Source organism: Conger conger, chromosome 6 (genome assembly GCF_963514075.1).
Source record: "Conger conger chromosome 6, fConCon1.1, whole genome shotgun sequence".
Lineage (NCBI taxonomy): Eukaryota > Metazoa > Chordata > Actinopteri > Anguilliformes > Congridae > Conger > Conger conger.
In genome coordinates, this window is record NC_083765.1 from 61769193 (window position 1) to 61784908 (window position 15716).

General features: G+C 38.6%; 1 long non-coding RNA gene across 1 annotated transcript; it reads left to right on the forward strand.

The window, feature by feature from the left end:
* The first annotated feature begins 8905 nt into the window (after positions 1 to 8905).
* On the forward strand, positions 8906 to 15606 carry LOC133130044 (uncharacterized). Its single transcript, XR_009708899.1, has 2 exons — positions 8906 to 9305; positions 14889 to 15606. It is a non-coding gene; the product is annotated as an uncharacterized LOC133130044 (long non-coding RNA).
* Positions 15607 to 15716: the final 110 nt, after the last annotated feature.

Below are 15716 nucleotides of genomic sequence, written 5' to 3' on the forward strand. Positions count from 1 at the left end.
AGGAGAATGCCCGGCCATCTGTTCGTGACCTCAAGCTGAAACAAACTTGGGTTCTGCAGCAGGACAATGATCCAAAACACACCAGCAAGTCCACCTCTGAATGGCTGAAGAAAAACAAAATGAAGACTTTGGAGTGGCCTAGTCAAAGTCCTGACCTGAATCCTATTGAGATGCTGTGGCATGACCTTAAAAAGGCGGTTCATGCTCGAAAACCCTCCAATGTGGCTGAATTACAGCAATTCTGCAAAGATGAGTGGGCCAAAATTCCTCCACAGCGCTGTAAGAGACTCATTGCAAGTTATCGCAAACGCTTGATTGCAGTTGTTGCTGCTAAGGGTGGTCCAACCAGTTATTAGGTTTAGGGGGCAATCACTTTTTCACACAGTGCCATGTAGGTTTGGATTTTTTTTCTCCCTTAATAATAAAAACCTTCATTTAAAAACTGCATTTTGTGTTTACTTGTGTTGTCTTTGACTAATATTTAAATTTGTTTGATGATTTGGTGCTTTTGACGTGCTCCTTAAAGGAGAGAGTGTGGCCCAGGGTCACTCCAAGGTAGACAGAGTGGGTACAGTGCTCAAGTGGTGTTTCAGACCATTTGATGTTGGCTTCACGATTCCTGAGACTTTGCAGGGTTGGCATGTAGGTGGTTGCGCTCGTAGTAGAGGAGTAGCTCATCTAGGGCTAAGGTGAGGTTTGCTTCTACTGCTTAAAACGTACTCTCTTGGGATGTTACAGAGAGGTCGTCAGCATAGATGAACTGCTCAGTATTCTGGTCCATTGACTGGTCATTAGTGTAGATCGATCGGATTCATAGAGCTGTTGGTATTGGTCATACAGTTTGGTACTTTGAGCACCAAGGCCTGAGATGTATTCCTCTTGGGATATTCTTGCCGGCTGCTTGGTGCATAAGCTTGGTGAAATTGTTGTAATTCTTGGGGTCCGCTGGGAGATGGACAATCTTCCTTTCTAGATCTTCTTGGAAGTCAGGCCAGTTCGCTGTACCAAAGTTGAATGGAACTGTGGCTGGGGTAATTGCATTACATTACATTACATTACATTACATTACATTACATGGCATTTAGCAGAAGCTCTTATACAGAGCGACGTACAACAAAGTGCAGATCAAACACAAGTACAAGTGCGAAGAGGACCTGAGAGGACAGTACAGTTCCGAGTCCTAGTGTAACCATACAGATATAATCGGAACCCTTGAAGAATACATCAACTTCCAAACTAGCATACCACAGTTGGCAGCTAGAATACCCCGAGTACAACAATACAATAACTAATACAAAAAACAACATCTATACAACTATATAAGTGCCATTACAGTCTATGGCATATATAAGGCTAATCATGGTGGTGAGTTGGGGAGGGAAAGGTGTAGCTGAAGAGATGAGTCTTCAGTCTGTGCTTGAAAGAGGTCAGAGACTCTGCCGTTCTGACATCCACCGGGAGGTCATTCCACCACCGTGAGACCAGGACAGACAGCAGTCGTGAGCGGGAAGTGCAGGTGTGGCGAGGGGGAGGCGCCAGATGGCACGAAGTGGAAGAACGGAGGGGTCTTGCTGGTGTATTGGTCTTGATGAGTGATTGAATATATACAGGGGCTGATCCCTTAACTGCCTGGTACGCGAGCACCAAAGTTTTACATTTGATGCAAGCCATAACAGGCAGTGGAGGTTGCTGAGTAGGGGGGTGACATGTACATGTCTGGGAACATTGAATACCAGATGGGCTGCAGCATTCTGGATCAGTTGTAGGGGTCTGATGGCAGATGCTGGAAGGCCAGCCAGCAGAGAATTGCCATAGTCAGGACCTTTGCTTGGACAAGGAGCTGAGTGGAGTAGGTGGTGAGAAAGGGTTGGATTCTCCGGATGTTGTGCAGGAAGAACCTGCACGCTCGGGTCACCGTAGCGATATTTTCGGAGAAGGACAGCCTGTTGTCCATCACCATTCCAAGGTTTCTTGCACAAGGGGATGAGGTCACTGTGGTATCCCCTAGTGAGATGGAAAAATCGGAGAAGGGAGAGGTTAGAGCAAGGATGAAGATTACCTCTGTCTTACCTGGGTTGAGCTTTAGATGGTGGTTGCCCATCCAGCTCTGGATGTCTCTCAGGCAGGCGGAGATACGGGTAGAGACCTGTGTGTCTGATGGGGGGAAGGAGAGAAAGAGTTGGGTGTCATCGGCATAACAATGATATGAGATGCCATGAGCAGAGATAACAGGTCCAATGGATTGCAGCAATGACTGTAATTCTGATGGGACGGTGTTGGGTTCTTGGCAGTGGCTCCAGGTCCAGCTTCTTGTTTAATCTGATGATCTTATGGCTGACAAACGCAATATCAGGCTTGTAGCCTGCTTGCATTGCCCACTGTTGAAGGACTTTAGTTGTTTGGTGTCGTGGATCAGCTGGCTGTTTTCAGCCTATTCTCCTACTGCATCTCCATCTGCGTTGTTGTTGGCGTTGCATGGTTTGCATAGTTTTGCAACAAGTTCTTCTTTAGTTGCAGACAGCCCTTCAATATTTAGAGATATAATAGTCAGTGCTGGCGTTAAAGGCGGGCATTGGCCTCTCTTCTTGCTCCAGACTAAGGGGCTTGGAGTTGCTGGTTTGAGCCCCCAGTCGGCATATAGGGATGCTAACCTGCATCTGGAGAGATGAAGTTGAGTCCATTAACCAAACAAGACCCTTAAGTGGAAAATGTAAAGATGTTTGGGTGGTTTTGATAAATGAAAAATTAAAGACCTGCTGACATTTCTCAGATTAGGCTTCAGTAGGCCCTCCATTTGCATCTGCTTTTCAAACTGAATGACGCTTGTATGAACTGTTCTTAATTTATGAATTAGATTTTGCAGAGCTCTCTCTCATACACACACGCAAACATGCAACAATCTCATGCATATTTAACAAGTTCATCTTATTCATTAATAATACTGGTAAGGGCTGGAGTCAAACAGTAAGTTCCAGGACATGACTGGTCTAATTGGTGCCTAATTGCATGGACATGACCGCTGTGTACTTGACACATTTGGACTCCAGATGCTGTGAACAGGGTGTACTGATGTGTGCCGTTTTTGGACAGTGGTAGAGCTGTATCACACCCTGCTCTGTAATTCCATCTTGATCTAATGACGGATAACAGTGTGACACAGAGAGTGAGGGGCATTCATGAAGTGGGATTACTGAGTTAGCTGGATAACTGGAACATGTAAAACCTGGAACAGCTCCTTTCACTTCAGTCCATGTTCCAGATTGGGGTGGGTTGCGGATCTTGCTCAAGCAGTTATCCAGTTAACTGTAATTCCGCTTTTTGAAAAAGAGCTCTGATGATACATTACAGTCATTTAGTTGATTAGTTGATAGTCATTTGCTTTCAAAGTGACTTACAGTTGATTAGACTAAGCAGTGGACAATCCCCCCTGCAGCAATGTAGGGCTAAGTGCCTTGCTCAACCGCTACAGACATTCTGATGTCTGCTGCCAGTTTTGTGCTAAAATCCTCTGCCAAAATCTCAAGCATTTACATTTATACAAAACCATCCTGCAAAAACATAACCGGAATTTCTGTCCGTCTACAAATCCCCACCCTTTCTAATGGAGCGCTCACTAAGATAGCTCTCCCGGAGGCCTGTCAGGTAGGGTGCTTCTGAACCAGGCGATGCATCTGAAAGCCTGTTTGTCTAAAACAGAGTAGGTCAGGGAAACTGCTTCCACTGGGAGCGAGAGCCACTGCTTTCTGGCTGCAAGGCAAACACTTATCCACTTTGCCATAGCCCCACTTTATAATCTTATTAGGCCAGGCCCAATCACTCATACAAAACCAATACTAAGTGGGTAGCAGATATTTTTCCCGTCCATTTGGGCTTAAACGGAGCCATGAAGAAAATTGTTGCACATTTGTCTGAAATTAGATTTACCCAGCCATCGTGAAAGTGATGGAAATCCTATTGCTGGAGACGCGGCTAGCCTCTGCGGTCCGGCTTCCTGAAGTGCACTGCGCAGGAATATTTTACCCGCCGAGAAATTATGTGGTATACGGTGGATCGGAGTATATGTCTTCAGAATAAAAGTTTTCCATTTGAAGAAACACTTTCCTGAATTTTTATTTTTCTTGGACAATAAAGTGAAAATAGCATGGGCAGGAAACTTTAAGGGCTTACAATTTCAATGCAATTTCAATGTTCATGTCTGTGTGTTTGTTTGAGTACATGACTCATGAATATTATATATAACTTTATATATGCATGAAATACGATTCCAGATGTAGCACAAGTAATAATCATTCTATTCAGCCACACACTAGGAGAAAATCAGAAGGGACTTATCCCACTTTACTCCGCAGGCCTGCAGGTGGCGCTCTTAGTGTATTGGGGGGAAAATATGACCCTGAAGCCAGAGGATAATGAGGCAGGCTTATTGTAAATTAGTTGCTCGTTTATTCACTCTCTCTTATAGAGGGCAGTGCTGTGCACTTGGGAATTAGGCACTTCACTTGACCAATAAATAGCTGCACCGTGTTTATTTCACACAGCGCAATTATTTATTTCACATAGTACAACTGTACAAGTCACTTAACCGCACTGTTCCAGCAAAATGAAAACTCCTAGCTGTTTTACATAGGGACATTGTTTTACACATAATGTGAATTGTCACCTGTGTCTACAGACATAAATGTGTTATATTTTGTTATCTTATAGCCTATTAGGAAGTCTGAACAAACAGAAAAAGGGTTCCGTGAGCTCTATACTGTATTTATCTTAACATCAGGGACATTCACTTAAAATTAAATAAAATATATTTTTTGAAAAGTATTTCCACTGCAACATGTTGATTGTACAATGTTGTACAAAGACACGTATATTGTCACATTTTTTAAAATATGTTTTGTTTTTCATTCAGGCTGGTCAAAGCGGGAGGCTCTGCAATCCACCGGTCTGTGGATCCGACGCCGCCGTCGGTGTGTCGCCCCTTCGCGATAACGCAGCACTGTCTCGCGGGGGCCGCAGTCGCCTGGAAACCGACCGCAACCTTCCGCATTCCTCCGGCGCCCAGATATTGATTATCTTTATGATTTGCGCCGAGTAAAACGCTCTCCTTTATCTGCTCCCGGGACAAAAGGCACAGAGAGACACAAAGACACACAAGACTCTCGCCGTCTGTGTGGATTCGCCCAAAATTCCTTACATCAAGATCGCCGCAGATATCTGTCAGGGCCCAAATGTATAGAGAGATGTCAGATACCAAACACCCGGGGTGTCCACAAAGAGAACTGTACATGGTGTGCAAAGGTGTGCTGCTTGTGAAGGGAAATAGTACTTTCTGTAATATATGGGTAATTTTGACAAGTCAACAAAAATGTGTGATTCATATTGATATATCTACTCATCATTCTGACTTTATGTATTCCAGTAAGTCCCAGCCAAGGTGTTCAGAGTGAATTAACAGAGGACTGTGTTAATGAGTGTGTCTAAGAAATATGCGTGCCTTTTAAAAATGTCCAAAAATGTTTTATATGGCTGAATGTTTTTCTTTCTTCATGGAACCTGCATGTAAGATGCATTTTCTGAAATAAAACAGATAGTATGTGTTCTTGTAAGCATTATTATAAAAGTAATGTTCAGTAGTATTTATTTGAAACTTTGAAGCAATGGCTGGTTAATGGTCAACCAACTTGGCTTGGTGACACAGCAGAGTACAATGGAGCCACTGATAACATGCTTTGATTGTGTTTACTGAGAACCACCTGTGAACAGCGCAGGCACACACATAAATTAGGAAGTGCGTGTCCAAGACCACTAATACATTACATTCTCATTTTCAGACCAATAAAGTTCATGCACACAAACACACAGAGGTGACAATTTATCGTAAGGGTTTTGTGGTTAATTGTCTGGGCCAAATTTCTCTGTTTTTTTGTTTTTCTCTTTAAACATAGCCACAGCCACAATTTGGAGCACAGTTATCCATCTGGTGAGATTGCAACCAAATATCTAATTACTGTCTCATTTTGATCCAGGCATTTTGTCCTTCTAGACTTTGTGTGTGTGCACTTCTAGACCTTCTAGATGTGTGTGTGTGTGTGTGTGTGTGTGTGTGTGTGTGTGTGTGTGTGTGTGTGTGTGTGTGTGTGTGTGTGTGCATTAATGTGTATGCAAACACAAGTGTGTGTGTATGCATTCTTGTGTGTGTGTGTGTGTGTCTGATATCATGCATCCATTCTCTAGCCTGTTTATAAATAATATCAAGACATAAAACAGTACCAGCCTTTATGTTCACAGTGTGTCTTCATGAAGATTGTCTCCAAAAGATGAACATCAGTAATCCTATAAAAGGCAACTACATGGCAGGAATCTGAGTAATCTGCTTATAGCAGCTATTATCAGTTTGCCGCATTCAATTACTCTCACCTTAATGCATGTCATATAGACCTACTGCAAATGACCCCTACCTGAAGACCCAAATCTTCAGCCAGCTGCTAAGAGTGTGTTAGCGACTAAAACGTTATGTAGTTAGGGTAGATATACCGTAGCTCCACGTGAAAACATGAATGACTTCAGCACAGCACTGTTATATACATAAATAACAAATGGTCGTGGCTTCAGAAAATAAAAGAAATAAACACAAAGTTATGTGAAATACAATGCATTTGACTGTTGCTAATTTAAAAAGAAAAAGAAAAACCTCCCACGGACATTAATTGGAGAAAAAAGATGGATTCGCATTGTCAAGTTTTTGAGGTATTAGTTTCAGTCGCTCACTGTAGCAGCAAATCGGGGCATGTCGATCCGGTCTAAATACAGCACCACACGGCTGTCATGTGGTTGTGCTTATTAAATATTTATAACATAAAATCACCCTGGTAAAGCACTATTTGTCAATTGGTTCTTGCCTGCTAGTTACACCCAAGACAATGTCGGCCTAGTCTAGTTAATACATTTAATATCTGCCTACATTTCCCAAGTTCAGTGACTAAAAAGTGCTATCCAGTTTTGTTTAACATAATAAACTAAGTGTGACAGTTTAAGGAATAGCTGGCAAATTTACGACTGGGCAACTTCAACTGACTTAAAGGATCAATGAATGACTCAGTCTAAAACACAAAAATCCAACAACAAATATCACAGACAAATTGTGAAGACGGACCCGTATCCAAAAAAAAAATAATACAAAACGTTTAGCTTTAGATTTGAACTTCTCTCTCGAGTCAGCAGAGGGTTTTGTGCTGGGGTCAGTGACCCCATCCAGATTTTTGCATCAGCAGTATCTGAACCATAATTGAATGACAGATGGTCAGCTTACGTGTGCTGGAGCACGCAACAAAAAAATAATAATAATAATAATAATAATTTAAAAAATAAAAATAATAATAATATATATATATATATATGTGTGTGTGTGTGTGTGTGTGTGTGTGTGTGTGTGTGTGTGTGTGTGTGTGTGTGTGTAATATGTGTTTATTGTAAAATAGCGCAGTCCTGAAGTATACGCCAAGTTCTTGTCCTTGTCCTTGTAGTCATGGTTATTCACAAGAAAGGAGATATTTATTGCTCATTACAAATCTTGACTCATCGGTATTATACAATGTTACATGGGAATTAGATTTTGAGGGACAGTTCTGTCATGCTTTTGACGTTGTATGCCTGTTTTTGAGGGGAAGGGGGTTTTGTCAATCGGTAATGAGGCAATAGCCTACTTGTTCAAATTTCTCGGGCTTTACATTTGTTCCTCAGCAGGCAGTCTGTAACATCTGTGTGTGCAGATTGATTAATATTTATTTTAAAATTATTTAATCGTTTGCCATTTTACAGGTCCCGATTGTAATTAGCTTATTAATTGCTCCGTATCGTTGGTCGCCTCCTGTGTTTTGAAACCGACTACATTTGTGATGTTTGATTTCATCCAGTAGACATTGTTGTCATTGTTGACCAGGATTTGTCCAAGTTCAAAAAATAGTTTCTAGACTATTTTTCCCATCTCAGTAGGCAACACATTTTTATCGCTTCCCTTCTTATATTTTGCACTGCAACTACAGCTTTCTGTTGTTTTCATTCTTTTCAACTGAGCAAATGTTTTACTATGTTCCTAAAATTGCATTCTGTGCTTGTGATACATTACAAACCAGAGCCCTTGATCCATAACACTCAGACATAATAAAGCACATTTGTGAAATGAAGGTCAGGAAACTAAGCATTGCATGGATCAATGATTTGGTATTTATTATTTATAAAGCACCGATATGTGATGCGAGTCCGCGTATTTTGCAGTGAAAACAAAGTAATGTGCACCACCCACGGTACATAAGAATCTTAAAACATTTCCAGATTTGTTGACAAAAAGGCAGAAGGAAAACGATGACTCTGTCTAGTGAAATAAATTATAAATTAGGCTATATTACTAAAAACCGAACATGCAACCCTTACGAGTCCCCGAGCTGCCATTCTGCTTTTTGTAAAGGAAAAAGGCTTAATTGGTGTTTGACTTCGATCATTCTAAAGACGTTCTTAAATGTTATGTTAAGAATTCTGCCTGATTTTTATACATTATTTTTACTGATAGAAAATTCTGTCTTCTGTAATTAACCAACCTTTAAATAGCATTATTTAAATATATTTGTAATTTCTAAATACCAGTCAAAACATTTTATAAAGGCATGTTAAATTAGAAAATAAACCCAAGCTCTATTCGATAAAGGGCCTTAGTGAAAGCAGGGAAACGCTGGCTAATGTGGAGAGAGCTGACATCAACTTCCGTTAGACGGCTATTACAGATCGAACCTTTCGATTGTAACTGAAACAATTTGCATACTGATTCCCTTTCACAGCCCTGCCGATCCATAACAACCCAGGCATCTATTCAAATGCAGGTAGCATCCCTAAATGCACGGAGAGACCGGCCAAAAAGAGCTACCCGAGTGCAAAGGGGATAAGAAGACCAAGGATTTTTCCGCTGGATGTTGACTATTAGATATTGGAAATGGTGGGAAGAGATTATCTTCTTCCCCGGACGACGGGATGCAGCGCATGGGTGAAGGGAGCGCTTGATTGTGCGGGCGGAAAGATGCAGAGAGACGGTCGTCGCCTAGACTGTGAATGCTGTAGCCACTGAAGTGCATTTTCAATTACTAAATTATACACCCGTGATCAAAAGAAGGAAAGTGGTATGTATATTTTAAAAGCAAGTTTGCAAGTAGGCTACACGTTTGCTTGGGTTTGACCACGAGCTGCATAATAGAGATCGGTCGGATGGTAAAAGAAGCAACATTCCACGAAAGCGGCTAAAATGCTACGGATCCGAGGGGGTAAGCATATCTAACGCAACGCGTGGAGTTTAGAAAACAGTAAAAGAATACGTCCATGAGATATGTTGTTTAAAGTGATGCAGTGACATTTGGCACCCTGTAGAGTATTGTGGATTCGCAGACAAGGTTTAAAGCTCTGCGGAGGTCAGCAACAGCGTCATAAGCTGTGGGACTACAATTTAGGGGAGAAGAGCTCCTTCGGAAGTCGCAGGGCTGCGGTTGCGTTTTGTAGAGAAGTTAAAGTTTACCTTTGCTCAATGTATTTCCGATATTATTTAATTATTCCGATTATGTTGACAATGCACTGACACAACTATACTAAAGTATCTGTGTTACGCACATCATTTGCCTTGTTATACAGCTGATTCTGGTTGCTTTTCATCAGCATGAATGTTGAAAACGCTCACATAATTAAATATACCTAAATAAAACGAGTTCACGTAATTGATCCCTTAATCACTCGATTATTTGTAAAAAAAAAAACTATCTTCCTACATTGGAGAGTAAAGTCTATCCTGGACATTGTGTGTTCTTCATTAGGCATGTTGTCATGTTTTTTTTTTTGTTTTTTTTTTGTTTTTCCAAGATAATGATTACGAGACTATAGGCTACTCAATCTATGATAGGTAATTAAGCGCATGATTAATTGTTATATAATTAAAACATTTATAATTTGATTCCCGCACTTAGTGGGGCGTTAGGGTCGGGAGTAACACACACAATATAATGTCCCTGCCCCGTGGTGTCCCCCTTCCCTCTCTGAATAAATGACTCTTGCCCTTCATCCCACCTCACCTTACTTGTTCACCTGTCATCATACAGCAGTTAACACAACTAACTGCTTGCTTAATTAAAAAATAATCACTCACGGTGCTTTAAGAGATTCGCCTCATATAGCTATATTATAATAGAGATTAGAAGATGCGGTAATAGTCCAATTTTACAGAAAATATGAATAAGGTAGGTATATGTATGCCCTGTGATTTGGATATGAACTATTACAAATGTATTAGACATTTATTAGGCTATTGAAATGACTTCCTTCTTGGACCAAAATGCTCGGTTGTTTGATGAGCATGTACGTATCTTCACGTAGAACAGTGAAGTGAAAAATATATTACAACTGAGCTCAGACTAAAACCAATTGAAGGAAGCATCCGAATATGTTAATGCGCAATGCAATCCCGTTTTTACGAAGCAGGCCGTTATACTGAGCTACATTACTGGGTATTCACTTTCACTGAAAGGCAATACAAGCAACCAAACTAAATTCCGTTACCGACTGAAATGTTGGGTTTAGTGAACCAACGACGGATGGAATAACATTTAAACGTTATTGGGGGATCTTGTGCAATTAAACTTGATCTCATTGGTTGACGTAAGACACGATTCATTTAGGTGCTGTCAATTATGTATCAAATGTTTTAAAACTATAGCCTACTTTTTTTAGTTATTCAATTATGTTGTTGGATAATTTAATAACTTCAATTAGATAATAAAATGTAGCTGGTAATAATTTAAATACTTTATTTGCACAATCATGGTGTTCAAATGCAACCACCTTAATCAAATATTCTAAAGACGACCTGACTCGTTTTGCCTGTACCATACAGAGATTTTGCTGCTTATCTAGACGGTAAACATAGGTAAGTGATAGCAAAATAGCTGTGGAATAGAGGCTTAAACGGTAATGAAACTAAGATTATTAGTATAGTTATTTACTGTCTGACCTCTTTAAGATTGCAATGCGGCCGTTAAACGTTTTGGCCAATAACTTATGGCTTGTGGTCTTTCACAAGTGACGTTTAATTGGCTTATTTGTAGTAAGATCTGCTTTGTATGGGTTACTTCTGCAGCAGCCTGTTGGTTGTTGAAATTAGCTCGAGCAAAACTAGAAGAATGCCAGTGTGTGTACGTCACATCACACATTAATGCAACGTGCTCTACGTCACACCTTGCCGAGGACCGATTCTTCAATTGTGTATTTTGTAAAACAGCAAAATACATCCACAATACAGTTAGTTCACAAACCTCCAAACGATTGATGGATTCTTTACAGCGGTCCATTATAATAAGGATTCCAACGAATTTACTTTGAATATAGGTTTTGAGAAATGTTTAGACCTTTCTGGGAGAGAATTCCTTAAACAATTCTTTAAAGTGCGCATACAGAAACATGAGAACATGAGATATTCTCTTCCGTAATCTGAAGCTCAAAATATTGAAACAGCAAAGGATATTGTAGTTGATACGTCACATTAATTTAATTCTGTTTGGAAATATTAAGTAAATTGTATAGGTACATACAAGTGAATACAGCACTGTGAAAGATTCGACAATTTTGTTCTAAACGTGGATGTAAGACACCTGTTCAAGATGAAGTTATATTATTAACTTATACAATAAAAATTCACAGGATCTTCAGCTTTGTTTCAGTATAAATGAAATTAGAAACGAAGTAATAAATTAATACTGAAAGTTGAGACGGGAAAAACACGGCACTGTGTGCTGCAAACTGGCTGATAAAGTCGATAATGATCCCAGGTGTTCTAGCCTATAAGCATAGTTAAGAAAAAAAAAGGTCTGTAGGCCTACACATCATTTACTGGTCTGCTGAATAAAATCATTAAAGTAAAAAGAAACTCAATTGCATATTTACACTAAATTTGCAATGTATGTATATATAATAAAAAGTAGTCTATTTAAAATATCAAAATATAAAGAACAAAGAAAAAAGGGTATGTAATTGAAATCTAGCAAATACAATACAATTAAAGAACCTACATTGAATGTAAGATGAATAAAGTAGGCTACTTATTCAAGATGTATCGATTTTTGGCTGAATTTATTCGAGTGCATAATATATAGTCTGTGTGATTTGAATCGTTGCTGCAAAATGATAGTTTTATTATTATTATTATTATTATTATTATTATTATTATTATTATTGTTATTATTGTTGTTGTTGTTGTTGTTGTTGTTAATTAGTTTAAAAAGATAACTGTTTTTCTTTTGTTTTATATCAAGCTTTTGGACTGCCATGTATCTAGTTCAGTTCCAGTATTCAGTTCCAAACAATGTCAACTTTTAAGACTTTGGTTATATTTCACCAAGTGTCCAAATTATTTCAACTGAATGACATAGTAAACTGAATTACATTTTAAACTAACTATCCTAACAAATAAGCATTTCTAAAATTGATCTCATTTTAGGAAACATGATTTCTAATGAGACAGTTAACTGGTCTAATATTGATGCAATATTAGAAATAAAACGGCATTGTCAACTTACAAGATCGCAAATTATATAAAGTGAAAGTTTTGGTTGGGGTCATCTAACTTTTTACAAATTGTAGAATTAGGATAGGCCTATTTATTTGGCAAGTCAATTGTCGGATTTGTTGACTTTTCAATAAAATTGTATTTACTTCTTTCAAATAAATATAGAATATGGCTACTGTAAATGAATAATTGGCTTTTTAGTAATAGATGGATCTAACATGTTGCATCAAAGCCTTTTGACTCGTAGGCATTGGACAGTTTCAATCTAAGTGAAATGTGCTTTGTCCTTAACAAATGAAAAATTCCAATTAGATTTCATATTTTCATACAACAACCGCAGCATTCCATGTGACTTCCTGAAGAGACAAAAAACTGTATTCCTTACCCACATTTCACTACAAAAGGTATTGAGATTACAATGAATTGGGGGAAATATCTTAAGCAAAATTAAATGGGTATATGCCTATGAAATTACAGAACTACACACATGACGAATGGATTCATGTCACAGAAGCTATTTTTTTACAGTAGCTAAATAATGGTGTTTGTTTGTTTGTTTGTTTGTTTATTGGTTGGCGGTTTTTTACTTTAATATATTCTGTTCACGTTTTAAGTCGATTTGATGATCGTGATTAATGTCGCCAACTGAAATATGAGTTAATTTCATCTAGCATAATTCATATTCAAAGCTACAAGTGACTCGATAGAACTCAACGCGGAGCATTCGCCTACTAGTTATGGCTTTTTATGCTGACCGTTTTTATTTGTCTTAAGCCATCACATTCGTGTTCATTAACACGGGCTATCCAAATTGTCAAACCATGATAGTAACTGTCATTTTCAAAATAGAAACTTACTATTTTCTTTGAATTTGAATCAATGTGAAAGTTCAGCAATATAAGGGACCCTAAAATGAAAAAAAGAAGAAGTTTACTCTGAAGAATCAGAATAATAAGGGCAGAACAACAAGTGTCCTGTTTACAAAGATGGTCTCAAATAATTGTATTTAATCGGTATTTCAATAATTCAAGTTCCGGTGAAGAAATAAACATTTAAAGTGTGTTTCAAAACTTTCTGGACATTATGTGCCACATGAGCTTCCAAACTGTTCCGCATATTACAATACAATAAAACTATTGCACTTAATTACTCTTCTGTATATACTTTTCAACGGTTGTTCGACAATCTTACTTAGTTGGAAGATCAAAAGAACTTTCCAAAACAAGCAATTGCTCCCCTTGTATTCATGATGATTTTATTCTTTTTTTATTGAGAATAATTTAACTTATTTTTACAATAGCATTCAAAATAACGAAATAAGTTGTTTATGGCGCTAAGCTATTGGCTAACTTAAGCAGGCACTTAATGGGTACAGGGTAATACCCTGCGAGACACAACAGCTCACCTGCGCTCTATCTAGTGCAAGTTTTCGAATTGTAGCACATAATCATTGACAACGGCATGTATGTATAAAATGCACGCAACAAACGCGAAATATAGCAAAGCATAACAAGCGTGGACAGATTCTAACAGAAAGAGCACCCCCCCCCCCCCCCCAAGCACGCACGCACGCAGACACATACATCCCATTTTTCTTGCAAGTCACAAAAGTCGCAGAGAGTGCGAATGAAAAATATCGACCATGAGAATGCGGACAGGTGCAGTTACAACTACCTGAAATGTTGTACTCAACTGCTTTATTGTATACATAATTTTGTTGGAACTACATCATGGTAAAATGTTAGCCACCTAGTAATAAAAAATAAAGTCCTGCATTGATATCATTAGTTACAGCCTATGCTATAAGTACAGCAAAAATAATCTTAGGGCCAGGTTCGCAGACACAGATTAAGCCTAGACCTAGACTAAATTCAATTTTGAATTGAGATTCTTCACACAAAACACAATTTAGTCCAGGAGTAAGCTTAATGTGTGTCCGTGAAGCTGATCTTTCTACAAAAGCATTTGTAGGCCTATGTGTATAGTGCACATGCATTCATTTTTCATAAGTATGCAGGAATGTGTAAATATTCTTCGTAATTGTTATGTGTGCAATGCATAGGCTATATAGCTATTCGCTTGTCAGGAGGAACCATACATATTTCTTCGTTCATCCTTCATTACTATTTCGGTTCAAATTGTGCCTTTTCAACTCCCTTGTTTGTACACATTCTCGAATATAAAAGTAAACTTTTCAAATAGTATTTATTTTCAGCTTCCTTAAACCATCTATATTAACTTCTAATTAGTGACAATTTAACTTGTTCGCTAAACCTAATTTCTTTCGTTTTGACCCTGACAGATGTATTTGTGTTTCGCCGTCGAGCAAGAAACTAAACAGGGAAAAGTCTTGAAGAAAAGTTAATCTGCTCCCTTGGCAGCTGTTAGCTTTTTGGAGTCTGGAAGCGTCACCTTTGACATGTCTCCTATTCAGAGGAAGAGGCTCCAAGCACTGACCACGGCAAGCTGTCATCGGAGAGGGGAGAGAGGACGCCTTCTTCACAGCACAAACTGTCCTTTCAACGTCATCAAAAGTTACCAAATTTGCTTGATGCTCGGACAATAGACCCGAGGATGACTGCTGGAGGTCAAATCTCGCTGTGATACTGACGTGTGTCTACTTGAAAAGAAACATCATGATATTGTAATTGAATGCTTTTAAACTAAAATGTAACTTGTTGCAAAGACCATTAAGGCATTGTGTAATATCAAATTGAATATTTTGTAGAAAGGGAAAAATTGGCATGAATGTACAAAGTCCAACAATCCTGAAATAAGTTGTTACATAGGTCTGAGATCTGAGTAACATTTCGTGTCAATACTTGCTTAAGACATATCTGTACTGTTGTTGTTTGTTTTTTTGTTTCTTTCATTAGCCTACATTGCATTTGTTGACAGTTGATATGATCTTTCTGTGAAACTGTTATGCTGTTTACTATCTGCGTCAATTTGGACGCAATAAAAACAAATACAATTGCTGTATATGATGTTTATCACTGTTTTAAAATGGATCCAAATTATCGTTATCCTACACAATGTAATTTATTTGGTAGCTAGCTGTTACAAATTCAATAACAAATTGATTAAATGTAGGTAGCCTACATTGTGGAATTTGAATGTAATGGAGCAA